This window comes from Panthera uncia, chromosome F2, assembly GCF_023721935.1.
Source record: "Panthera uncia isolate 11264 chromosome F2, Puncia_PCG_1.0, whole genome shotgun sequence".
NCBI classification, from domain to species: domain Eukaryota; kingdom Metazoa; phylum Chordata; class Mammalia; order Carnivora; family Felidae; genus Panthera; species Panthera uncia.
In genome coordinates, this window is record NC_064812.1 from 41,367,676 (window position 1) to 41,394,682 (window position 27,007).

The 27,007-nt window shown below is 42.0% G+C and overlaps 1 protein-coding gene across 9 annotated transcripts in view; it reads left to right on the forward strand.

The window, feature by feature from the left end:
- The window catches only part of TP53INP1 (tumor protein p53 inducible nuclear protein 1), a 155,269-nt gene that overhangs the window by 74,632 nt on the left and 53,630 nt on the right, over positions 1-27,007 (forward strand). For all 9 annotated transcript variants that reach the window (XM_049633102.1, XM_049633106.1, XM_049633104.1 and 6 more), the window contains one exon: positions 17,006-17,159. The gene's annotated coding sequence lies outside the window, so the exon portion shown is untranslated. The remainder of the gene's footprint in view (positions 1-17,005; positions 17,160-27,007) is intronic.

Below are 27,007 nucleotides of genomic sequence, written 5' to 3' on the forward strand. Positions count from 1 at the left end.
CTCTCTGTGTCAAATTTCCCCTTTCATAAGGACGCTTGTTATTGGATTAGGGCCTGCACTAATGGCCTTATCATGACTTGATCATCTGCAAAGATCCAATTTGCAAATAAGGTCACATTCACAGGTACTGGGAGATCAGCATCTTTTGGAGGGACACAGTTCAACTCATACCACTCTTCTTATCTTGTCTTATTCTTCTTTATAGTATGTATCACCATTGACATAAACTTATGTTACCATTTTTTTTAAATTTTTTTTAACGTTTATTTATTTTTGAGACAGAGAGAGAGACAGAGCATGAACGAGGGAGGGTCAGAGAGAGAGGGAGACACAGAATCTGAAACAGGCTCCAGGCTCTGAGCAGTCAGCACAGAGCCCGACGCGGAGCTCGAACTCACGGACTGCGAGATCGTGACCTGAGACGAAGTCGGACGCTTAACCAACTGAGCCACCCAGGCGCCCCTATGTTACCATTTTTTAAATTTATTTATTGATTTTGAAAGAGAGTAAGGGAGGGACAGAGAGAAGGAGAGACAAAATCCCAAGCAGGCTCTATGCTGTCAGTGCAGAGCCCAACACAGGGCTCAATCCCACGAACCATGAGACCATGACCTGAGCTGAGAGCAAGAGTCAGACACTTAACCAACTGAGCCACCCAGGTGCCCCTATTTTTATCATTTAATGTCTCTCTCTCACCCAACTAAGATGTAAATTCCATGAACATGTGGATATAATGTTACATCCACACTATTTAAAACAGTGCCTAAGCATATAGAAGGTATGCAATCTAATATTTGGTAAACAAGTGAATACTAAACAAGAAAATAGATTCTCCAATTTAAAAATATTTAAGTCTGAAACTTCTCTTTGCAAAGTCAAGTATTTGAAGACACTAAGGCTTCTCCAGTTTCTTTGATGTGCATATTCAGAGTCTAAGACTCACTGGAGATCTATCCAAAATCTCTATCACAAACTAACAAATACCATTACTTTGAAAATAGAAGACTGGATAGAAACACTTGGAGGAAGAATGGAATTTGGGGGTGGCAGGTTGAGAGAGGACATGTGAGAAGTGGTAGAAGTTGAATGAGGTTAAAAGTGGTCAAGTTCTTGCAAAATCTTAAAGTAGTGATCTTTATGCCTGACTTCATGACAAAAGTATGCCAGTGGCCATCGATGGAGTTACCTTGTGTTCATTACACATTAAAAAGCATTTTTTTTTAACATGAAAACAAGTTTTGCCTGCTGAAGATATTAGGAGTACCCCCTGTGGCATTTATTGTGATGTATTACCTGTATATAACTTTATCAAGTGGTCTTATTATTATCCATCTTTCATCTGATGCCCCCTTTGGACTGTGAGCTGAGGGGCAGGAGGTTCTGTCTTTGCTAGCCCATAGACAGTCAAAAGACAAGTGGTGAAAGAAAATATTTGTCGCATACTACACAAAAGAGAGTTAAGAGCCCTTACTTGCATAAGGCTTTTATAAATCAGTAAGAAGACAAATGAGCCAGTGGACCAAAGGAAGTGCAGGTGCCGTAGAGACATTACAAGCTGCTCCATCCTGGGGGATCCCAGGGGGCTCATTTGGTTGGGCCTCTGATTCTTGATTTCGGCTCAGGTCATGATCTCACGGCTCATGGTTTAAACCCCACATCAGGCTCTGTGCTGGCAGTGCAGAACTTGCCTAGGATTCTCTCTCTCTCTCTCTCTCAATAAATAGACTTTTAAAAAAGTTGCTCACGGGGCGCCTGGGTGGCGCAGTCGGTTAAGCGTCCGACTTCAGCCAGGTCACGATCTCGCGGTCCGTGAGTTCGAGCCCCGCGTCAGGCTCTGGGCTGATGGCTCAGAGCCTGGAGCCTGTTTCCGATTCTGTGTCTCCCTCTCTCTCTGCCCCTCCCCAGTTCATGCTCTGTCTCTCTCTGTCCCAAAAATAAAATAAAAAACGTTGAAAAAAAAAATTTAAAAAAAAAATAAAAATAAAAAAAAATAAAAAATAAAAAAGTTGCTCACTATTACCAGTAGCCAGGGAAATGCAAATTAAAATAATAACAAAATTGAATTTTTGCCCATCTGCTTGGCAAAAGTTGAAAAGATTGATAACTTCCAGGCTGGTGACGGTGTAGATAATCAGGAACTTTCATACTTCTGGGTGTGGGGCAGTATATGGAACTGTATGTTCAGATTTGAAATATATTGACCTTCTGTCCTAAAAATCCCATGTTTAAGAATCTATCCTATAAAAGAATCCCTCAAAATGATACATATCAATAAAACTCCCAAATTTCAATACAGGAAAGACACAGGGGTGCCCATTTGGTTTTTAAAAAATCACGAATATGCTATTTCTTGTATTTTTGAATTTATGGAGTAAAATTCCTGTTCTCTACAGAATTAATTAAATAGCACAATCAACATTTATCAAATGGCAAGTAGAGGCAAGGGATGTAGTCAGATTCCTCAAAATGCTGTTTTAGGGATTTAGTTGTGAATATTTAAGAAAATGATTCTTCAGCTTCTACCACTCCTACCCTAAATCAGTCTCTGGTGTAGGTAAACCATTAAACCCCAAAGCTGAGAAGGCAAGAAGTCAGAAGGGCGGGGAGTGTATCCAGGGCAGTAAACCTGTCAGCTTTTGCTCCCAAATGTCACTCTCTGTTTTTGCCATCCTTAGTTGTTTGTGTTTATAATAAAAAGGAGAGGGGCACCTTGGTGGCTCAGTCAGTTAAGTATCCAACTTCAGCTCATGTCATGATCTCGTGGTTTGTGGGTTCAAGCCCCGCATCAGGCTCTGTGCTGACAGCTCCGAGCCTGGAGCCTGCTTCAGATTCTGTGTCTCCCTCTTGCTCTGCCCCTCCCACCCCCCTTGTGCTCTGTCTCTTTCTGTCTCTCAAGAATAAATAACTGGTAAAAATAATAATAATAGAAGAAGGACAAAATCCTGGGGTGCTTGGGTGGCTCAGTCAGTTGAGCATCTGACTTTGGCTCAAGTCATGATCTCACAATTTGTGAGTTGAAGTCCCGCATCGGGCTCTGTGCTGACAGCTCAGAGCCTGGAGCCTGTTTCGGATTCTCTGTCTCCCTCCCTCCCTGCCCCTCCCCTGCCTCTCTCTCAAAAACAAACATTTAAAAAAAATAAAGGAGAAAGTCCCATTTAGAGCAAGAATTTGCCACAACCACTTTCTCATATTAAGGGAGCAGCTTTATATTTCATATTTATAGCCAGGGGAAAGACCAGGTAGTAGGTAGGACTCTTTGAATATAAAAGTTGACTCCTCTCACCAGGAAAGAAGAATTATTTTTATCGTACTAACTGCTCTGTGGATAAAAATGTGAGAAGAGTGGCGCCTGGGCGGCTAAGTCGGTTGAGCATCCAACTTCAGGTCAGGTCGTGATCTCATGGTTTGTGGGTTTGAGCCCTGCGTGGGGCTCTGTGCTGACAGCTCGGGAGCCTGCAGCCTGCTTTAGATTCTGTGTGTGTCTCTCTTTCTGCCCTTCTCCCACAAGCTCTTTGTCCCTCGAATAAACATTAAACAAAAATTTTTTAAAAAGTGAGAAGAAACTAGACTTCTAGGGTAAGGGAGAAGATGCTAGTCAGGGAAATGGGTGAGATTTGAGGGGTTTGAGAGTGAGGGGAGGCTCACCCAGCACAGGGCACTGGTATCCCTCTCTACCTCCGCCTTCCCACCAGCTGGGAGCAGCATAGGTTGACTGATAGCCTCCAGCTTATACCTCCTTCAGGATCTGCTGTAGGTTTTTTTGTTCTTTTGGTGTTTTTTGGTTTTTGTTTTTGGAGGGGGGTATGGAGGGGTTCTGCTCTTCCCAGGGAAGTCCCCAGCAATGCCTGAGGCAAGCCCTGTACGAGAGCTAGATCTTTTCGCCAGATAAAGGGCTCTTTACCATGTAAGCTGTGCTTTGAGCATCTCTGATTTTGTCAAAGCCTTTGTCAAGTTGGCCTGGGTTGGAGGGCTCCCCCTGCCCAAGCTGGCTTGCCTCCCCTTTGTCTTCACCTTTTACTCCTCCAGAAGCCTTTTCCACCCCTTCCCCATCTCAGCACCTGCTCCCTGGAGAGCCCACTTGGCACAGCTAAAGACCCTCATTTGCAACTGTAGACGGACTCACACCAGTGGGGGTTTTTAAGACACTTAATGGAACTTTTTCTCATTTTAATTTCAAGTTCAGAATTTAAAACCAAGTAATTGCCAATCTGTTCTCTACCACACAGTCACTGTGTAACCTTGAATGATGGCTGATTTTGTCTGAGCAAACAGTCGCAGATTCCCTCAGGAACATATTCCTTTTCATTTTTTTGTTGTCAAAGAGAAATGAAAGAAATTCTGGGGGGAAATTACCTACAAATATTGCTACAAAACTTTCTAAATTTTATGAAAGTAGAATCCTAGTTTTAGAATAAGAAAAGATCTTAAAGTGTGTTCCAATTAAAGTCCCTCACTTTACATTGGAGCATTTATCCATAGAGCCCTTGAAAATTATAATCTAGATCTCCAGTTACAAAAACAGACAACAAACAACACAAAACAACTTTGCAGCCATCTTAGTTAAAACAGTTGATGTTGGGGCGCCTGGGTGGCGCAGTCGGTTAAGCGTCTGACTTCAGCCCAGGTCACGATCTCACGGTCCGTGAGTTCGAGCCCCGCGTCAGGCTCTGGGCTGATGGCTCGGAGCCTGGAGCCTGTTTCCGATTCTGTGTCTCCCTCTCTCTCTGCCCCTCCCCTGTTCATGCTCTGTCTCTCTCTGTCCCAAAAATAAATAAAAAAAGTTGAAAAAAAAAATTAAAAAAAAAAAAAAAAAAAACAGTTGATGTTCCAAATAATTATACCTGTGTTTGCATTATTCAGGATTACTGTCATTCTAGGTGGTAACACCCACCTAGAGAAACTAACATTTATTAAAGGAGAACAAGAAGTTCAATCATTAGGGTCTCTTTTTTCTAATGGATATATTTTCCTTTTCATTGTTTTCAACTTACCAATTGTATTTCCTTTTTTTTAAGTTTATTTATTTATTTTGAAAGAGAAAGTGTGAGTGGGGGAGGGGCAGAGAAAGAAGGAGAAAGAGAGAATCCCAAGTAGGCTCTGAGCTGTCAGCATAGATAGAGCCTGATATGGGGCTCGAACCCACAAACCCTGAGATCGTGACCTGAACCGAAGCTGGACTCTTAACTGACTGAGCCACCCAGGCCCCCCCAATTGTATTTCTTAAAAAGACAATTCCAGGGGCGCCTGGTGGCTCAGTCAGTTAAGTGTCCCAACTTCAGTTCAGGTCATGATCTCACAGTCCGTGAGTTCGAGCGCCGTATTTGGCTCTCTGCTAACAACTCAGAGCTTAGAGCCTGCTTTGGATTCTGTGTCTCCCTCTCTCACCGCCCCTCCCCTGCTCTTTCTCTCCCCCTCTCTCTCTTTCTCTCTCTCAGAAAGAAATAAACATTAAAAACAAAAACAGGACAATTCTGTTTTCTTTTTCAGAAAAACAATGCATAAGACCACTTCGCCTTTCTGGTCTATTCTATGTGCTGGGGAATTTGCAGTCATATTAATGCAATACAGTGTGTTTTGTGGGGAGAAGCATTCTTTGTTAAGAAGAAAAATTACTTTAAAAATGCATAAAATGTTTTAAAATAACATTAGTAAATAGTTATTACTTGTTTAATAAGCTTTTAAATATGTTTAAGGGGAAGTTGACACTCAAAATGATTTTTCTGGGTGTGTAATAGAGAAATAATACATATCAATTCCTTTTATTCTCTAAACACTCCGTTCTCTACCCTGTTGTGTGATCTCTGCTGAAATTACATCTCCACTTGGCTCTTTCTCCTTTACAAAAAGGAGAAGCTCAACTTCAGACCCAGGCTGCTTGACCTTCATTTATCCACTTTCTGCCCCAGCTGGCCTGGAGCAGATGAGGTTACAGTGAGATTTCTTAGCCTCTTAGGATGACTCTGGTCCCTAGACCTTTCTCTGCTGCTGCTTTGAGGGTCTCTCCTGCACCACCCACCCTCTCTCTCCCATGCCACACTGACCCAGTAGTTCCCTGGACAAGATGGCTAAGGATCTAAGTCCAACTATACCTGGTTTCTATAGTTTTCCAACTATACCATGAAACAGCCAACTCATCTACAGGAAAGGGTAATTTCAGCTACAAATTACACACAGATGGTTGAGTGTTTTTCCTATGCTACTAAAATTGAGACAGAGTGTTTCCAAATCAAAGGCAGTCATTTGAGTGAACAGTATTTACTTATGTGTCCTTGTATGTATGTATTATATGTTGGCTAACAGTGATGGCGTCTGTGTTCACAAGCACAGAGTTCAGAATATTTCCACATTTATAATATGTATGTGTAAGTGTTAGTGAGCCCATATCATAAATGGACAATTGTTTAAATCTTAAACAGTTGAGTGGTGCCTGGGTGGCTCAGTCAGTTAAGTGGCCAACTCTTGATCTCAGCTCAAGTCATGACCTCCCAGTTCATGAGATGGAGCCCTGAATCAGGCTCTGGGCTGACAGTGCAGAGCCTGCTTGGGATTCTCTCTCTGCCTCCCTCCAGCTCTCTTGCACGTGTGACTGCTGTCTTTCTCTCTCCCAAAATAAATAAAAATAAACTTTAAAAAAAATCTTGAACAGTTTAAATGGGAACTACCCAATAACATTAATTACCGTTTTTAGTAACAGCTCAGGATAAATAGAGTTCCTCGTAAGGAGCTTGTGATCTAAACAAGATTTATCAAACCAATACTATAAAAGTTAGCTAAGAAAAGCCTAAGCTTTGGGTACCTGGGTGGCTCACCCAGTTAAGCATCTGACTTTGGCTCAAGTCCTGATCTCACAGTTTGTGAGTTCAAGGCCCGCATCGGGTGAACACGCGCCCTGCTTTGGGTGAGCCCCACTTCTCTCTCCCTCTCTCTCTCTGCCCCTTGTGGGATTCTCTCTCTCTATCCACCTCCCCCACCCCACCGCCCTCACTCACTTGCTCCCCCTCTCTCTCAATAAAAGAAAGAAAGAAAGAAAGAAAGAAAGAAAAGCCTAGGCTTCAGCATCTGGGGGAGAAACTGGTCTTAGAATTTGCCCTTTGTTACACTTCCCAAGCTAGGATTATTCAAGGTTTTTCTTTACACAACTGGTAATGGATAAGACCTGATGATCATCATCTTTAATTCGCTATGTATTACTAAATAATAATGTACTTTCCCCATTATTGATTAAATATTCTCAGTTTATGGTGAGGGAAAGGAAGAGGAGAAGAAGCGGGCACAGAGCTGGAAAGCTATCTGGCCCAGTCCTTACATTTATAAAGGGGCTTGCATTTAGGCTTTTGACATTACCTCCAAAAGAGATTACACAAAAATATGCTGATGGGATTGAAATAAGACAGCCTCATCCAAATTTAAAATTGAGATCCCTGACTAAACTATATCACCTTTAGTGTACTATAGATTTTAAAAAGTAAATCTTGGGGTGCCTGTGTGTCTCAGTCAGTTAAGCATCTGATTCTTGATTTCAGCTCAGGTCATGATCTCATGGTTCATGAGATCAAGCCCTGAATTGGCCTGGACCCTGCTTGGGATTCTCTCTCTCTACTCTCTTAGCCCCTCATGCGCTTGCTCTCTCTCTCTCAAAAACAAACAAACAAACTTAATAAAGTAGCTTCTAAAAATTAAATCTTTAAATTTTCTTCTGACTAGCACAACTGTTTTGTATTGTAATTTTTTTTGTATTAAAGGCATTGATTATTAAAAATGTAAACATTCAAAACACAGTAATTTTCAAACCTCATTTAAAAAAATGTACTATACTAGGAACCTCAAAAATAATGGAGGCAACGGATCTTCAGCCTTTGAAAAGTTCTGAAATTATTTGGTTAGAATGCAAGTATTTCCATGAGGTAGTAAGAGTATTTTCTTTTTTTTTTTTAAGCAAGAGTATTTTCATATAAACCTAAGAAACTATAGACTAAAAAATCCAGAAAAGGAGGTTACAGGAAAGAATGAATTGTATGCTTCAAATTAAAACTCATTGCAACATTTTTTTATTGGGTTTTTTTTTTTTTGCCTCTATATTGGATTTTGTGAATTTTAAGGGGTATTTCAATCTTACTATTTCCACATGTTAATACATATTTCAGATACATAATATCTGCACCTTAAAGCATACTTTCTCTGCATGAAGTCGCTAACTTGCTTTGGTAAACTTACAGAAATAGCACGTGTGTGAAGCTATGAATATTCAACCAGAGTAGCCTGCATGATGAACCAGTGTTCTTGGACACCTGAGGCTTGGAATGCTGAAATAAAACTTGACAGAGGTGCTTTGAAAGACAGGTCTTACAGACATGTCTTAAAGGAGAAAGGAGTGACAACTAGAATGATAAGAAAGTCAACTGTCATGACTTAGAAGGGAAGGTTAATCCTGGGCAGCAGGTCAACAGAGGTCATTATCTGAATTACAAATATTCTGAAAGGGAACTTCTTGTTTGCCCAATCCCCATAACTGCATTGTCTCCTGGGGAAGCATTTATGGTTCTTTCAGCAAATTCAGTACAGAGTAATAGAAACAACCATTTTGAGACCTCTTAATAGACTAAAATATGAAGGCAGCTGTCCAGTTGGGAAATTATATCTTTGAGACCCATAGCATTGGTTTGACCAAGGGAATTCAGAGAAGAATAGAGGAGAAAAAGATATAAAGGGCACCAAAGGCGAAAGGAAGGTTTGAGTCTGAATTCCATCTCTGCTACAGAGTTAGTGTATTCCCACTGGTGTTAACACAAGTGCCTAAGGTAAAAGCACAATAAAAGGAGGAAGGCTCATAGCGTCAGCCCCACTCTCAAGAGCCCAGAGTTCTGAGAGCTAAAATGCAAGCTACTGAGGAACAATGACACAAGCTGTAACTTTCTAGGATTCCACAGCGGGCAGGTTGAGGAAGATTTTAAAATCTGCAGTGGTATTCCAGGAAGGAGCATAACAGCCACAACTAATGGTTTGTTTCATGGTGACCTGAAATATACTTCAAGAGAAACCCTTTGAATGTCCCTGATGTCTTTGGGTCTCTGTGTCACACCTCAAGATGTCTAGCTTGGTGAGGGTCTCACTCAGGGTGGGTGTATGCTCTGAATATATAATCTCAAGTATTCCTCATAGCAGCTCTATGAGTTGGAGAGTTTTACTCGCATTTTACAAAGTAGGAAACTGACCTCAAAAAGAGATGTCAAGTCATTTGCCCAAGGTTGGGTGGGAAAATTGGGCTTTAGATCCATCTGACCCTAAAAATGATTCTATTTCCACAGTATCTTTCTGTGTCATTCTTACTGTTACTTTACTGCTTGTAAGTTGACTTGATTTCCCCTTTCTTTAAGGGAAATCACACAGGCTTAAACCTTTGTTGACCCTTCCAAACAATCATTCCACCACTATTTATTGAGCATGTACTAAGAGCTAGGCATTGGGGTTAAAGAATGAATGAAATACAATTCCTGGCTCCAGAGAGCATGCAGTTCATACATGGAATCAGTTACTAAACTGTATAGGATTCATTTATCATATACCTCTCCCCATATTTCTCTTCTGAGTATCTGGTACGGGCCCTCACTGCCTGGACAGTAGTCTTTTAACTGGTCTTTCTGTGTTATTAGCCAGGTCACGGGAGATCTACTCACAGAGTTGTGGGCAAGGTAAAGAATTCTTTTAAGCAATACGGAGACATCCAGAAACTAGTAGCAGTGGTAAACTACAACCATGCCTAGGGCCAAAATATTCCAGAGCTGCCTGCCCCTTAGGAGCTACAACCATGAAAGGAAGCAGCTGGGAAACGTCTCTCTTCTTCTGCCATTGTGATCTATTGGAGCCATGCTCTGCTCCAACTCAGAAGCCAGACGGCCAAACAGAATCAGGTCTGCAATCTGCAAGGGTCAGCCTCCCTGTACAGAGAAGTAGGGAATGGATTGGGTAAGGGCAAATGAAGAATAAGCAGCTCTCTATCTATTCATTTGCTCAGCAAATACGTACTGAATGTGTGTAGTCCACGACAGGCGCAGTGCCTACAGTAGTGAACAGAACAGGTCTTTTCTTCATGGAGCTGACAGTTTGGTGAAGGGCACTGAGAATGAGCCTAATTCAAACAGAAGGAAAAGCGGTGAAGAAAAGGAACACAGGTCAATAAGAGAGTATAATAAAGGAAACTGAACCAACTTTGAGAGCCAGGGAAGGTTTCCCAGAGAAAAGGACAGGAGCTGAGAGATCAAGGAGATTAGAAAGAGGAGAGAAAGGGCTGGAGAGAGCATTTAAACACAGAAGATGGAAGGGTGAAGTGCCAGTGGTGGGAGGGAGCCAGGCTCCTCCAGAAACAAAGAGAAGCACAGGAAGGGGAATTGTGGCCTGCGTGGAGCTAGGGAGGGCAGCCAGGGCAGATCATGGGAGGCTTCATGGGCCAGGTTAAGGATTTTGGTTTATATCCTAACAGCAAGTGGGAAGCCAACAAAGCATTTTAATTCAGGAAGGGAATGAGGATGGGTGGATACAGTCAGATGCCAGAACTGGTTTGGAAGATCACTCTGGCTACAACATAGAGATTGAATTGGAGGGTGGGTAGAAACCACTTCTAGGCTATTGTGGAAGTCCAGGTGAGAGAGAATGAGAGCACGACCTATCATGGTGGCAATGGAGATGGAGGGCAGTGAAGATATGAAGAGTGACTTAGGAGCCATAACGGAACTTGGCAGTGCATTGGACATGGTGGGGCCGGGGGGGGGGGGGGAAGAGGGGGAAGTGCCAGGATGACTCCTAGGTTTCTGACTTGAACAAATGATTAAGGTATTCACTGAGCTAGGAAAACATGGTAGGCCAGGTTTGGGGATTGTTATCGGTTGAACTGTGTCCTCTCAGAAAAGGTATGTTAAAATCTTAACTGCCAGTATCTCAGCATGTGACCTTATTTGGAAATAGGGTCTTTACAGAGGTAACCAAGTTAACATTAGTGTGGGTCCTAATCCAAAATGACTGCTGTCCTTACTAAAAGGAGAATTTGGGGAGCGCCTAGGTGGCTCAGTTAAGCGTCCAACTCTTGATTTTGGCTCAGGTCACAATCTCATGGTCTTGAGATCAAGCCCTGTGTCAGGCTCTACACAGAGCACAGAGCCTGCTTGGGATTCTCTCTGTCTCCCTCTCTTCCTGTTCCTCCCCTGCTCGCTCTCTCTCTCTCTCTCTCTCTCTCTCTCAAAATAAATAACCTTTTGAAAGGGGGGAGTGGATTTTGGAAAGAGACAAGCACAGAGAGAAGACCATGTGAAACACAGGGAGAACACCATCTATAGTTCAAGGCATACCTATGCTACCAGAGGCCAGGAGAGAGGCATGACACAGAATATTCCTCATTGCCCTCAGCAGGAGCCAGCCCTGCCAACACCTAGACCTCAGACTTGTAGCCTGCAAAACTGGGAGACAACAAATCTCTGTTTTTTTAAGCCACCCAGTTGGTGGTACTTTGTGATAGTAGCTCTAGGAAACTAATACAGGAAGGAAAATCAGAACTTTGACCCTGGACGAGCTGAGTTTAAGGGGCTATTTGAGAAACAGCATCACAAAGTAGTTAAGCATGGACTATGAAGCCATCTGCCTGGGTTTGAAGCTAGGCTGTGCTCCTTACCAGCTACGGGAGCACACTCACATTAATGTAAAGCTGTTAGCCACAGCCCCCTCACCTGTAACTAGGAATAATATGACCTTTCTCATACGGTTGTCATGAGGAGAAAATGAGCTGAACCTAAAGCACTTAAAATGGTACCTGGCACATAGTAAGCACTACAAAAGTTTATTTACACATAGACAACACATAAAGCATCCCAATATTGAATAGAGTTGATAATAGAAGTCTGGAATTCAGAAGAGAGGAGTTGTTGTTGTTGTTGTTGTTGTTGTTGTTGTTCTTCGAGAGAGAGAGAGAGAGAGAGACCACACCAGTGGTGGGGAGGGGCAGAGAGAGAGAGAGAATCTCAACCAGGCTCCCTGCTCAGTGTAGAAATGAATGTAGGGGCTCGATCCCAAGACCCTGGGATCATGACTTGAGCCAAAATTGAGTCAGATGCTCAACACACTGAGCCACACAGGCGCCCCTCCATTTTAAAATTAGGACTCATTGGCATGTAACTGAAATCATAGGGGAAAACAAAATGGCCTAGAGAGAGAGTATGGGATGAGAAGAGGAGAGGGCTTCTGGACAAGTCTTGACAAGTCTTGACACCTACAACATTAAAACGAGATTCATCAAAGAAGTTGAATCATCAAAGGAGATAAAAAAAAATGTCTAGAGAAAACCACAATGAAATATTACCTCACACCTATTACGATGACTGTTAGGGACTGATTTGTGTTTCCCCACCCAAATTGTATGTTGGAGCCCTAACCCCCAATGTTACAGTATTTGGAGATGGGGCCTGTAAGGAGGTAATTCAAGTTAAATGAAGTACTAAGAGTGAGGCCCTAATCCAATAGCAGTGATGTCCTTATAAGAAGAGAAAGGGACACCTTCTCTCTACTTGCATATGCACAGAAAAAAAGCCATGTGAGGGCACAGTGAGAAGTTGCTGTCTGCAAGCCAGGAAGAGAGACCTAATCAGAAACCAACCCTACTGGCATCTTGATCTTGGACCTCTAGCCTTGAGAACTTCGAGAAAAGAAATGTATGTTGTTTAAGGCACCTATATGTGGCATTCTGTTATGGCAGACTGAGCAAACTAATATAATGACTATAATTTATAGAATGTAAAATAATGTGTTGGTGAGGATGTGGAGAAATTGGACCCCTCATATATTGCTGGTGGGATCAGAAAATGGCATAGCCACTGTGGAATACAGTATGGGGTTTCCTCAAAAAGCTAAACATATAATTACCATATGACCCAGCAATTTCACTCTTAGGTATATGTCCAAATTAATTGAAAACAAGGACTCAAACAGATACTTGTATGCCAATGTTCATTGTAGCATTATTTACAAAAGCCAAAAGGTATATCAACAGATGTAGTATACCTATACAGTGGAATGTTATTCAGTCATAAAAAGAAAGGAAGTTCTTACATGCTAAAAATGGATGAGCCTTGGAAACATTATAGGTGAAATAAGCCAAACACAAAAGGACAAATTATATGATTCCACTTACATGAGGTATCTATTTTTTTAAATTTTTTCTAACGTTTTATTTATTTTTGAGACAGGGAGAGACAGAGCATGAACAGGGGAGGGTCAGAGAGAGGGAGACACAGAATCTGAAACAGGCTCCAGGCTCTGAGCTGTCAGCACAGAGCCCAACGCGGGGCTCGAACTCACAGACCGCGAGATCATGACCTGAGCCGAAGTCGGCCGCTTAACCAACTGAGCCACCCAGACGCCCCTACATGAGGCATCTAAAATAGGCGAGTTCATAGGAGCTAGCAGGGTTTGGGGAAGGGAGAGACGGGAAGCTATGTATTAATGGGAACAGAGTTTCTGTTCAGGGTGATAAAGTTTTGGAAAGAGATAGTGGTGATGGTTGCACAACATGGTGAATGTTGTTAATGACACGGAATTTTATATTTAAAAATGGTTAAAAACACAAGTTTTATGTATGTTTTGCCACAAAAAAATAATAATGACTAGAGAGTTTGGAAGATAGCAAGAGAGTGTGGCCTCATGGAGTCAAGGAAAAGAAAGTTTATCAAAGGAGAACGTAGTTAATTAAGAATGTTAAAGGTGAATAAGTGAACTGATCCCCTTAGCAAGAACTGATCAATGGAAATATGGTAGTAGAAGTCAGACAGGGTGGGTTGAGGAGTAAGTAAAAGAGGAGGAAATGTGGGTGGTTGTAGCTAAGTCAGTCAAGAAGTTTGATAAGATGAGAGAATTGAATATGTTTGATGTTGATGGGGAAGATACCGATTGAAAAGAGGGGTCACAGAAGAATGAAGGGATCGTCTAAGGGCAACTTGCTTGAGGCAGAGCAGCAGAGTCCAAAGCATGGGTGCAGTGGCTGGGCTGAGACAGGAAGAGGAACTGCCCCTAAAAAGCAAAAGGAAGAGAAGGAGAGATGAGGGCGATTGGGGATTCATTCAGTTCTCTTGTGAAGTAGAAGGTGAGATCCACCAGCTGGGGGCAGCAGGGGGGTGAGACTGAAGGAGAGAAGTTGAAAAGAGTGGAGAAGGTTTGAAGTCAGCATGTGGGAAAGGGAATGAGGAGTGAAGGTGGTTTGTCTTGCAGTGCTAAGGGCTGGTCATGGGTGACTTTCTCCAGCACTGCTCAGCTACCGGAGTCAGGTTTGGAGAGAGCATGGAAGGAGGGGCCTGCTCTGAGTTAGGGTTTCCCCAGATGGTACAAAATTGAAGGTGCAGGAGAGTTGAAGGCTGAAGAGGCAGAAGCCATGGGGAGTTATCAGGGGGCCCAGGGCTCTGAAGGTGGGGGAGGAGTGGCCAGCAGGGTGAGGGGTTAGGAAGTGGAGAGCATTACCGTATGCCACCCACACTTATCAGGGGAGCATTTCTGAAGTACAGTTTTAATCACGTCCCTCCCTTTGAATCCACCAACTTAAGTAAAGACTGAGCTCGCATTAAAAGCCTTTCCCAGTGGGGTCCAAATGTGTCCCACTTCAGACATATTCCCAAAACCTTCCCCATCATCTTCTGTCCCTTCTGTTCCTCTTGGTAGACCTACCCAATAGTGAACCAAATTGGACTATAAGTTCTCCATTGCTTTCTTACCTCTGTCCACTGCTTATGTATTTTACTCCCTCAGGAATGTCCTCTCCATGACATAAATCACACTCCTTTATCAGCATTCTTATGGCACTTAATGCACATGTCTATTACAGCCCTTGCCACATTTTATTCTAACTTTTTTGTTTACATTTGTCGAGGGTATCTGCTGTACTCATCTACCCAATATCCCTTCTACCATGGCCCCTCACTTTTTTTGGCAACAGATCCACCGTGCAGTTAGATAATTGCCCTTCCTTCACTCATCTGGATCTGGCATGAATCCCAGTGCGGCTCCAGGACCATCAGGCTATAGTTATGGGCACATGACCCAAACCAGGCCAATCAGCATCTTTTCTCAGGATCATATATGTGGAAAGTGAAAAGATCTCTCTCTCTTAGGTCTACTAGCTGAGATGATGTCATCCAGAAGTTGTCTGTGGCCAGTTTCCACACCTTGACTTCTAACCACTTCCACATAAAGGAAGCCAATTGAAATGGGGGGTCGGGGGGGACGGAAACCCAGGCAGGGATCACATTATTTGACTGATACCACCTGATGTCACCTTCTTTCCTGGAACTCACAATTGTACCAGCCATTCAAGTGCCTTTTTTGCTTAAGCCTGCATGAGCTGGTTTTGTTTACTTGCTCCCAAAAGAGTCTCAATGAGTATATATGTTGTCTCCTCTGCTAGACTCTAAGTCCTCAGCTAAACATAGACTTTGAATCCCAGCACCTTGCATAAAGGGTGACCAATAATGTGAAAGAAACATTGAAATCCTAACAATGATTCCAGGCCCAATTCAATTTCATATCCATCTATAAAAATTTTACTACACCTTCAGACCAAATAGGATCCTTCTCAGAACTCTGTGACTCCTAGTGGCCTGTTATAGACTTTGCTTCTTATTTTGGCTGTTTGCATTCTTGGCCATCTCTCCCTACCAGATAATAAATACACTGGATGCAGGGCTTAAGTCTGTGTAGTAAGTGCTCAATAAAAGTTAAGTCTTCTTCGTTGCTCTCCCATGTGCACAGATGGGAAAAGAAAGACAGTGAGACTCAGTTTCTGCTCTGAGGCGCTCGCAGCACATGTTCAACAAATAATGGGAATTGCCTTGGCCTGAATAGAAAATGAATAGAGAAGAAAGAAAGTAACATATATCCTTCCAGAGAAACAAAGCTCTAGACTGAGAGCAAAAGATATTTTTATCAGGAAGTGTTAGAAGAATGCAGAACAGGCTCAGAAACATTTTATAAGTAGATCAGGAACCAAATATACTGGAAATATAAAACCACTCACAAATAAAGTCAAACACGGCATTTCCACAAATATACACTAGCAACCATAGGAGTCAGTAAATCCTCTTTTCACTGTCTCCAAATTTCTTTCCAATTAAATACAAGTAAGTTAATCTGATTCCCCGTATATGTGTAACCCTAGATAAACACAATTGCTATAAAATGCCCTGCTTCAAAATACAAATCAAAGCCACACGGAGATGCCACCTCACAGCAGTCAGAGTGGCTAAAATTAACAACTCAGGAAACAACAGATGCTGGCGAGGATGTGGAGAAACGGGAACCCTCTTGCACTGTTGGTGGGAATGCAAACTGGTGCAGCTGCTCTGGAAAACAGTGTGGAGGTTCCTCAAGAGATTAAAAATAGAACTACCCTATGACCCAACAATAGCACTACTAGGAATTTACCCAAGGGCTACAGGAGTGCTGATTCACAGGGGCACATGTACCCCAATATTTATAGCAACACTTTCAACAATAACCAAATTATGGAAAGAGCCTAAATGTCCATCAATTGATGAATGGATAAAGATGAGGTTTATATATACAGTGGAATACTACTTGGCAATGAGAAAGAATGAAATCGTGCCATTTGCAGCAACATGGATGGAACTGAAAGGTATTATGCTGAGTGAAATAAGTCAGTCAGAAAAGGACACATATCATGTTTTCACTCATATGTGGATCTTGAGAAACTTAACAGAAGACCATGGGGGAAGGGAAGGGGAAAACATAGTTACAAACAGAGAGGGAGGAAGGCAAACCACAAGAGACTCATAAATACAGAGAACAAACTGAGGGTGGATGGGGGAGTGGGGGAGAGGGGAAAATGGGTGATGGGCATTGAGAGGGCACTTGTTGGGATGAGCACTGGGTGTTGTATGTAAGCCAATTTGACAATAAATTATATTTTAAAAAAATTAAATAACTTAATTGATTAATTTAATTTAATGCCCTGCTTCTCCAGAGAACACTGATGAAGCTTACATTGTTCCAACTATTCCGGCTCTATCTTAAATATGGTGGCGGAACTTCATTCAACTCTGTGGCCCCCATGCACCACCACCCTGAAGCTTTCGATCTGCAGACACTCTGGGAAGGGAATATCTGTTGGATGAATGGTGAGCAACTTAAATCAAACCTTCTCCCTCAGGTGTGATCATATCCAACTTCCTCACAGTTTTCTCTTCAGCTCCTTCAGAGGTTTAAGAGTCCAGCTGGACAGCCAAATTGAAGCAGAAGTCTATGCCAGAATCTTGGAATCTTAGTCTAATCTCTGGATAGCCTTGGGAGAATCAGGCAAAAGGCATCTGACAAATATGCCCAAAGTGATTATGTCACCTCAGCAGTAAGAGCATTGTTCGGTGTCCTCAGTCACCTGAAAGCTCTCCTTGTTGCAGTTAAGATCTGGAGAGACCAGCCGGCTGGCTGCTCAGCAGGGTGTCATCACAAAGTGGCATTACCAGGGTGAAGCACCAGAGGCTCAGGGCCTCAACTTTTCTGCATTTGATCAGAAATTTGATTGGACCTATTGTTCAAGATAGGCATATTAGTCAAGAGTTCTCCAGAGAAACGGAACCAGGAATGCCTTGTGCAGTAGGATATTAGGAGGATATTTATCCTAGGAATTGGCTCCTATGATTATGGAGCCTGATCTGCAAGCTGGAGAGCCAGGAAAGCTGGCAATATATTTCTGTCTGAGTCCAAAGGCCTGAGAATGGGGGCTGGGGAAAGGGGGGAATGATGGTGTTGGTCCCTGGTGAGGCAGAAATCCAACAACCAGGAGCACCAATATCTGAGGGGCAGGAAGAGAAATGTCTCAGTTCAAGTTGAGAGAGCAAATTTATTCTTTCTCTGCCTTATTCCATTCTTCTTCCTCTACACCCTCAGTGTAGACTGGAGGATCCCCACCTCATTGGCAAGGGTGACCTTCTTTACTCAGTCTACTGGTTCAAATGCTAATCTCTTCCAGAGACACCCTCACAGGCACACTCAGAAATAATGTTTTACCAGCTGTCTGGGTCTCCCTTAGCCAAATCAAGTTGATAAAATTAACCATCATAGAAGGGTGATCAAACTCTGGGAAACTAAGTCACACTCCCCCAAAACAGTTCCCAATGGGTCAGAGATTCAACCAACCGGAAATTTAGTCCTTCTACCCTAGTGAAATAAATACAGAAACTTTATGCACAAAAAGGTCAGAGGATTTTTTTTTCTTTTTTAAAAAAATTTTTAAGTTTATTTATCTATTTTGAGAGAGAGAGCAAACAGGGTAGGGAGAGAGAGACAGGGGAGAGAGAATCCCAAGCAGTCTCTGCACTGTCACCGCAGAACCTGATGTGGGGCTTAAACTCACGAACCCTGAGATCAAAATCAAGAGCCTGACGCTTAACTAACTGAGTCACCCAGGCACCCCAAGAATGTACAATTATTAAAGCACTGTAAGTTTTGAAACAGCCAAACTGAACAATTCAGGTCAGAATATACATGGAAAGACTGAATTATCTGAATTGTGCACCCTACTCCCTGTCATCAGATGATTATATGATTTTGCTTTACTTTGTGCTCTGTAGACACAAGCTTGCTCTTTAGAAGAAGCTTCTTGGGCACTTTGTGAAGGAAGAGCTTAGTGCTTTGAATGGTTTGTTGGGACTCCATCATCCCTTTGGTGCATTTACTTATATTTACTGAAAAATTTACTTATATCTAAATAAAAAGAAAAATGAACACATATTAGCATTTAGTATAAAACACCAAACCTGAGTTATAAACCACATTCTACATCATGTCATATTTTTCTTTTTTTATAGGTTCTATTGTGAAAATTTCCCACCATACATAAAAGTCAAGTATAATAATCCTCCATGGGCACTGAGTGGCTCAGTTAAGCCTCTGATTCTTGATTTCAGCTCAGGTCATGATCTTACTTTTGTGGCTTTGAGCCCCCGCTTCAGGCTCTGCGCTGACAGCCTGCTTGAGATTCTCTCTCTCTCTGTCTCTGCCCCTCCCCTGCTTGTACTCTATCTCTCTCAAAATAAATAAATAACCCCCCCCCCCAAAAAAATCCCCCATGAATCTTTCACCTAACTCCAATAAGCATCATATTTTGCCTTCTTGTTTCCTCTCTCCCTCTTGGTTTGGCTAGGATATTTTAAAGTGAATCCTAGACATTAAATGTCATTTCACCCCAAAATACTTCATTATACATCTCAAAATATGACATTTTATAGTCACAGTGGCAATATCACACCTAAGGATTTTTTTTTTTCTTGTAAGAAGAGGGGATTAACTATTCCAACTATTAATAGTTGGAATTTTTCTTTATAATAGGCATGTTTTACTGTTACACTAAAATGCACATTTTTAAGTTATTGTAGCACATAATTCATCTGTGAGACCAAATTTTGGTTCTGTGAGGGTAGAGACCATGTTATTTTGCCTTGACCCGTACCTCTAGCACGTAGCACAATGTCTAAGATGCTGTAGGTGCCAAATAAATTTCCAAATAAGCTTCTTTACTCTTGTCATTCTATTCAAATTTAAAAAGTGTTCACAGTCATATAAATTAGGGAAAGGCTGTTTAGTCAACAATCAGAGTCTTTAGACACTATAGTCCATAGTTTCCCAACTTGCAGATAGTGTCTATTAGTGGTTTGTGAAATTAGTGCAGTGAATCACAGCTGGCATTAAAAAAAAAAAAAAAAAAAAAAAAAGAATAGAATTCAGTAGGAAAAAAAAACAGTACATTTAATGAGGATATTGTTTCATGAAATTTTGTTTCCGTTTTGCACATGCTGTGTGGTGATGTAAAATGTATTTCTTAACTCTGGGTTGCAGTCAAAAAGTTGGAGAGCCACTGGTCTGGTCTCATTTATACACACACCCTGCTCCCCAGCCATAACAAACCACTTTCAGTTCCCTAAAATGTCATGCCAGTTTCTGCTCTAGAGGACCTGGTACTTCTTGTTTCCTTTACCTGAAACATACTTGCCCTCCTTGTCTACCTGTGGGCCCCTGGCTTTCTCTTCAAGATGCAGCTGAAGCCTCTCCCCTGTGAACCCCTGTGATCCTTCTGAGCAGAGCCAGACTCCCTACCAGGTGTTTCCCCCTCCCCTTCCACCTGATTCATCACAGTGCTGCTCACTAGACAGGTAGTCACCTCTTCTACTAGTGTGGGTTCCTGAGAATGGGGACTTCATGGTCCTTACCTCATATGCCAGGGCCCCACACAATGGCTGTAGCACTCAGTACATGACTGTCAAATAATTACAGGGCAAAGCCTTTATAAAGAACAAAGCAGTTCTTTATGTAATAAAATAGAATAACATCGGGGCGCCTGGGTGGCTCAGTCGGTTAAGCGTCCGACTTCAGCTCAGGTCACGATCTCACGGTCCGTGAGTTCGAGCCCCGCGTCAGGCTCTGGGCTGATGGCTCAGAGCCCGGAGCCTGTTTCCGATTCTGTGTCTCCCTCTCTCTCTGCCCCTCCCCCGTTCATGCTCTGTCTCTCTCTGTCTCAAAAATAAAATAAACGTTAAAAAAAAATTAAAAAAAAAAAAATAGAATAACATCCAAACTGGAGCATCCAAATTTTTCAGCAGAAAGTGAAAAAGCAAGATGCCATACAGTGTGGATAACATGCTGCCAGTGTGTGTGTGTGTGTGTGTGTGTGTGTGTGTGTGTGTGTATTTGGTGGCAGAGAGTAGCTTTGGAAGAATACAAAGGAAACTAAGTAGCAGTGGTTGCCACCTGGGGACAGGCATAGAAAGGACACTATTTCACTCTCTGCCTCTTGATTTTTGTGCTGTGTGCATGGGTTACCTGTCATGAAAATTAATTAATAAATATTCCCCCAAAATACTTTTATAAGCAGTGAATATAAGAAAGACAAGATTAAAAAAAAAAAGACAAGATTCATGGCTTCCAAATATCCCACATGTAGGGGCGCCTGGGTGGCGCAGTCGGTTAAGCGTCCGACTTCAGCCAGGTCACGATCTCGCGGTCCGTGAGTTCGAGGCCCGCGTCAGGCTCTGGGCTGATGGCTCGGAGCCTGGAGCCTGTTTCCGATTCTGTGTCTCCCTCTCTCTCTGCCCCTCCCCCGTTCATGCTCTGTCTCTCTCTGTCCCCCCAAAAAATAAATAAATAAATAAATAAAAATAAATAAAACAAATATCCCACATGTAGAAAGGCATAATTATTTTTTCTCGACTGATTTAAAAAAAAAAAAAAAAAAGCCTGTATCGTCTGTGACACTTAAAGATAAACCTAGACTTTTTCTGATTTACAGCAAAAAAGAGAAGTTGCCTCTCCGTCTAACCAGGACAGCCTGGGTGTAAGGGGGAGACTGGGGTGGATGGAATTGCAGTTGCCCAGAAATAAGCAAACCTCCAACCTTTATGGAAAACCACAGGTCCTTAGGAAAGCCTGACTAATGAACACTCAGCAATTGTCAAAGAAGGCAATGGTAACAAAGGAGAATCTAAGCTAATTTTGTAAGCATTTGGAGAATAGGGTTCTTCTTCCTGCATTCCTCTGATGGGGCTCTCCAAATTCTTCACCTCATTAAAATATTCCTTTATATAAGGCTAATTATGAGAATTAAAAGAGCTGCTTATTACAGATCTGGGTTTCTATGACAACAGTAAAGTAAATGCCCAAGTGTCTGAAGCATTGAGAAAAATAATATACACTAATAATAGGTAACCCTGTGAATCCTTTTAATAAAACAACTAATTGAGAGCCAGCTACTCTACATGTTATAACAAGAACGACTGTGGAGATCTGCATACTTCTTAAAACCTAGCAAAACATCCTCTGTTAAAGTCACTGAAAGGATTCTGAGTCAAAATACATCCTACTTTACGAGTATCATTGAGGTGTTCCAAGCATACCTGTTGTGGAAGGAAAGATAGTTTTCTCTTTTACATTACATTACAAACCTGTCCTTTCCATTTCCTCCCTCCCTCCCTCTCTCTTTCTGTTTTGTTGAAGTGCCTGCTGAAATCCTGGCAGGGGTGACCCTGGCCCCAGGTCAGGGCCTGCCCCAGAGCTGTGTGCAAAAGCAGCAGGGAACTTGCTCCCTCGTGCTGCATCTGGTTCCTCTCCTCAGCATGGAGGATGGACTCCACATGGGGAGCCCTGAGATGGGCCTTTTCGGATTAATGTTCTCAAACGCACATTCTTTTCTGAAACAAGTTATCTTCCAGACTTATTGCAAAGCAAATGGTATGATCCTCTATATTCATTTGCTATGGCTTCCATAACAAAGTACCCCAGACCAGGTGTCTTACACAACGGATGTTTATTTGCTCACAGCTCTGCAGCCAGCAGTCCAAGATCAGGGTGTCAGTGGGCTTGGCTTCTTCCGAAGCCCCTCTCTTTGGTGTGTGGGTGGCCATCTTTTCCTACCCGTGTTTCCCATCATCTTCCCTTTGTGTGTGCCAGTGTCCTAACCTCCTTCCCTTATAAGGACACCAGTCATATTAGATTAGGGCCCACCCTGAAAACCTCATTTTAACTTAATTACCCCTTTAAAGACCCTGTCTCCAAATACAGTTACATCCTGAGGTTCTGGGGGTTAGGATTTCAACATACGAATTTGCGGGAGCACAGCAGGATCAGTTCATACCAACTAGCACGCTCCTTTCCAAGGTCATTTTGCTGTCCTTTCCAGTAAGGTGAGCACCACCCAATATAATTGTTGTCTTTGTAAGAGGAGGGGATTAGGACACAGATACACATAGAAGGACAAATGCCATGTGAACATGAAGACAGCCATCTACAAGCCAAGGAGAGGGGCCTCAGAAGAAACCAACCCTTGATCTTGGACTTCTGGCCTCCAGAACTGTGAGAAAATAAATTTCTGTTTAAGCCCCCTGATCTGTGGTATTTTGTTACAGTAGGCCCAGCAGACTAGTGCACTTAGACCGGAAGAATTGTTGCGGCTATAGCTTATCCGACAATCTGCCACACCCTCCAAGACCTTATGTTCCTTGTGGTCTGGAATTCTGTTGTTCTTGTGCATCATTGGCATTAAATAAATATTACGTGTTATTAAGCCTGTTTTTCAAGGCAAGAGAAGAAAGAGAAGCCAGAGAAAATGGTAAAGGATCAGAGAAATATGAGGGAACTAGAAGAATGTTTGTGTCACAGAAGCCAAAGAAAAAGAGAATCTTGGCAAGAGATCTTTGGAAATCTCAAGAAGGATGAGGGCTGAGAAATGGCCATTGGATTTGAAAATTGGTAATTGACACACCAAATAGTTTGCAGCGTGAGAGGGGCTGAGATGGGTGGCAGGGAAGAAATTCACCAAGGAGAATTTTACATTTTTACCATATATTTCTACTGCTTGATATGTTTTACATTAAGGATATATCTACATGTAAATTTTTTCTTAACATATAATCATTTTAATTTATTTTTTATTTTTTTTTGAGAGAGAGTGCACATGCAGGCACATGAGCTAGGGAGGGGTAGAGGGAGAGAGAGAAAGAGAGAGAGAGAGAATCTTAAGCTGACTCCACACCAAGTGTAGAGCCTGAATATTTAACTGAGCAACCCAGGCGCCCCTCTCCCATATAATTTTTAAAGAAAGAAAATGAAGTCCTCTCTGGGCCCTCTACCCCTACCTTTTGGAAGTACAGACTTCCAGGAGTTTAGTGCACATTCTTATACATTGCTGGGGAGTGCAAAATGGAAGAACCCCATTGGAGGGCGATTTGGCAATAAAAGAAAAACCAAAATTATAAATGCAGTTAACTACACTTTAATAAAATTGTTTAAAAAACATTACAAATGCATAAATCCTTTACACACACACATACAAAATGGCACTATGTACAAGGATATTCACTACAGCTTTATGATAGGAAGTCGGAAATAATCCAAGTGTCTTCCAATAAGGGACAGTTAAATAAACTGTGCTACAGACACACAATGGAATCTTATCCTGCTGTTTAAAAAAAAAATGAGGAAGCTCTTCTTGTACTGATATGGAAAGATTTCCAAGATAGATTAAATGAAAAAAATAAGATACAGAACAGTTGTATGCTCCTTTTATGTAAGTAAGTAGGCAAAAGAAGAATACATTTATAAGTATACAAATAATATATGTATTTTTAAATTTGCTTATATTTGCATAAATAAACTCCAAAGGGATAAGAAGCAAATAGAATTGGTTACCTGGAGAGGAGGGTGTAGATAGAGACAGAGGATCATCCTAGATTATTTTCCCATTTATATACAATGTTATTAGATCCTTATAACAAATCTAAGGCAAGTATTATTATCCCCATTTTACAGATGAAGATTAGAAAAACTAAGTCACTTGTCCTGTTTATCAGTTTAGGCAGCTGGTAAACAAGGAGCCTGATTCCAGTCTAGCTCTGCCTGGCTCCAAAGTCCATGCTGTAACATCGTTCAAACTGTTCCCCAAATAAACACAGGCCCCTGGTCTTCAGATTTATGATCTAAAATAAATGACATCAAAGGCAGAATAATCAAAAGTAATAGCCAAACATATTTTAACATGTTTATGCAAATACAAGGGGCTAGAGATTGGGAGATGTTTTTTTATTAGAGGGGCTGGTCTTACTGGTGGTTTGTGTTTGTTTATTTGTTCCTTTGTTGGCTTCCTGGCTTTTTAGATGTCTGGTTTGGAAGCAATAAGTGGAGGAGGGGATGGAAAGATGATCTACTTTATGTGGTATATACGGTTCCCTTAGGCAAATAATTTTTTTGAAGCTTTTGAAGTTTTGCATTTGTGCTGTTTAGCTCCTGTACATGTGGTCCAAGAAAGCCTGGAGATAAAGGAAGGGAAATAAAAGGTGAAGAAAAGTCCCTTCCTGGTTAAGACTTCTGCTATCACTGCTACAAGTCTTCTGGGTAGAAAGGACTTACTGTCTGAGCATAAATGGAAAAATCTGGAGTTCATCCAACGACAAGAAGGTTTTGGCTCCCAGTTAAGTTATACTGAGTGTTCTAGATCTTTTCTTAACTAATTGTGTCCTTTTTTCCATGTCATAAGGAAATCTCTCTTAGGCCAGAATCCTTTTCTAAATGGAAATATCCAAGCCTTGAATGAAGTAGCTCTTACTCTGAGTAGTTCACATCCTGAAGTCCATTGGTTACATATTCATGGTTGTTATTTATGTGTAAGACCTGAGTGGTCCTTCAGAGGGGTTCTAATTAGAACTCTCTGAATGGCAAGGATTTTTTTTTCAAGTTTAGTGAAAAAGAGGGGAACCTTCAGAACCCATAGTAGAAAGTGGAGGGTTCTCCATGTCTCAGTTCTCTGATAAAGATGGAATAATAGAGTAGTCGCTTCTTCCTGAGGTGACTTCTGTCCCCACTGCAGTGACTTACAATGCAAGGACCACACAAAATTGTTGCCCTAGTTCCAAATTACCTTATGAATACTTTGCCTTTGTCTTGCAGCAAAGCTGACATCCGGGCTTGACCCACGGGCCTTTGGTACTCCCAGCATGACTAGACCACACCTTGTGGTGCTTTTGTTCTGGAGACCAGCCTCTCCTTGGCTCATGACAACTAATAGAAGATGAAGCAATCTTAGCTATGACACTGCTAAAGTCAATGTAGGGTAAAACTTTCCTTCTTTGTGGTCTTAAGGGGAAATAAGAACCACTGTGATCTGCAACACTTGAAAGAGACTTAGCACTCCCTTGGTAATGGATTAAGTATGACACCCAGATCCCCCCCCCCCCCCCCCCCCCCATCCACTGTCAGCATCAAAGCAAAAATCTGAATGTGTTGGCTGGTGAAATGGTTTATTGGCTGGGCAGTGTCTCACTGTTTTCATTCAGGGACCCTCGGTTCATTAATTTCACTACTTACTCATTCATTGCTCATTTTCTCATTCATTCGTATGTATTGAGCCAGACGTCGTATTAAGCACTGCACTTGCAACAGAACAAGACAGAGAAGCAATCTCTGACCTCAAGGAGCTTATGGTCCAGCTGTAGTTCTCTCCCTCACCACTCCCAAACTTCAAACTGCTCCCTCTCACCTGATCTTCAGGCTTCAGAGCCAGAGCTCTGTCTCTCAATCTGCACGAGTGCCAGTTGTCACTGGAGAGCCCTTAGCCTATCAGCTTCCAGCTGAAGGAAGTAGTGAAGTCTAAAAATAATCAGCATTATATAGTTTGAAATACCTTTCTTATTTGGAAAACAACTCATTTGAGCCTCACCACATATTTGAGCTGGGTGGAAATTTCTTTCTTTCTTTCTTTTTTTCTTTCTTTCTTTCTTCCTTCCTTCCTTCCTTCCTTCCTTTCTTTAAATAACAGCCTTATTGAGACATAATTCACATACCATACAACTTAACATTTAAAGCATGCAATTCAGTGGCTTTTATTTTTGTAATGTTTATTTATTTTTGAGAGAGAGAACAAGCCGGGGAGGGGCAGAGAGAGAGAGGGAGAAGCAGGCTCTGTGCTGAAAGCAGAAACCCCTATGCAGGGCTCAAATCTGAATTGTGAGATTATGACCTGAGCCCAAGTTGGACACTTTAACCAACTGAGCCACCCAGGCGCCTCATCATTAGCCATTTTAAAGTGTACATTTAGTACACTTTCAAGTCAGTAACATTTAGGGGTGCCTGGGTGGCTCAGTCGGTTAAGCGTCCGACTTCAGCTCAGGTCATGATCTCATAGTCTGTGAGTTCAAGCCCCGCGTCAGGCTCTGTGCTGACAGCTCAGAGCCTGGAGCCTGCTTCAGATTCTGTGTCTCCCTCTCTCTCTGCCCCTTCCCTGCTCATGCTCTGTCTCTCTCAAAAATAAATAAAAACATTTAAAAAAATAATAAAGTCAGTAACATTTGGGGTTTTCACAGTATTGTATAAACAACACCTCTCTGTAGTTTCAAAACTTTCATTATTCCAGAACTCCTGTACCCATTAAATAATCACACCCCATTTCCTCCTGTCCTTAACCCCTTGCAACCTCTAATCTGCTTCC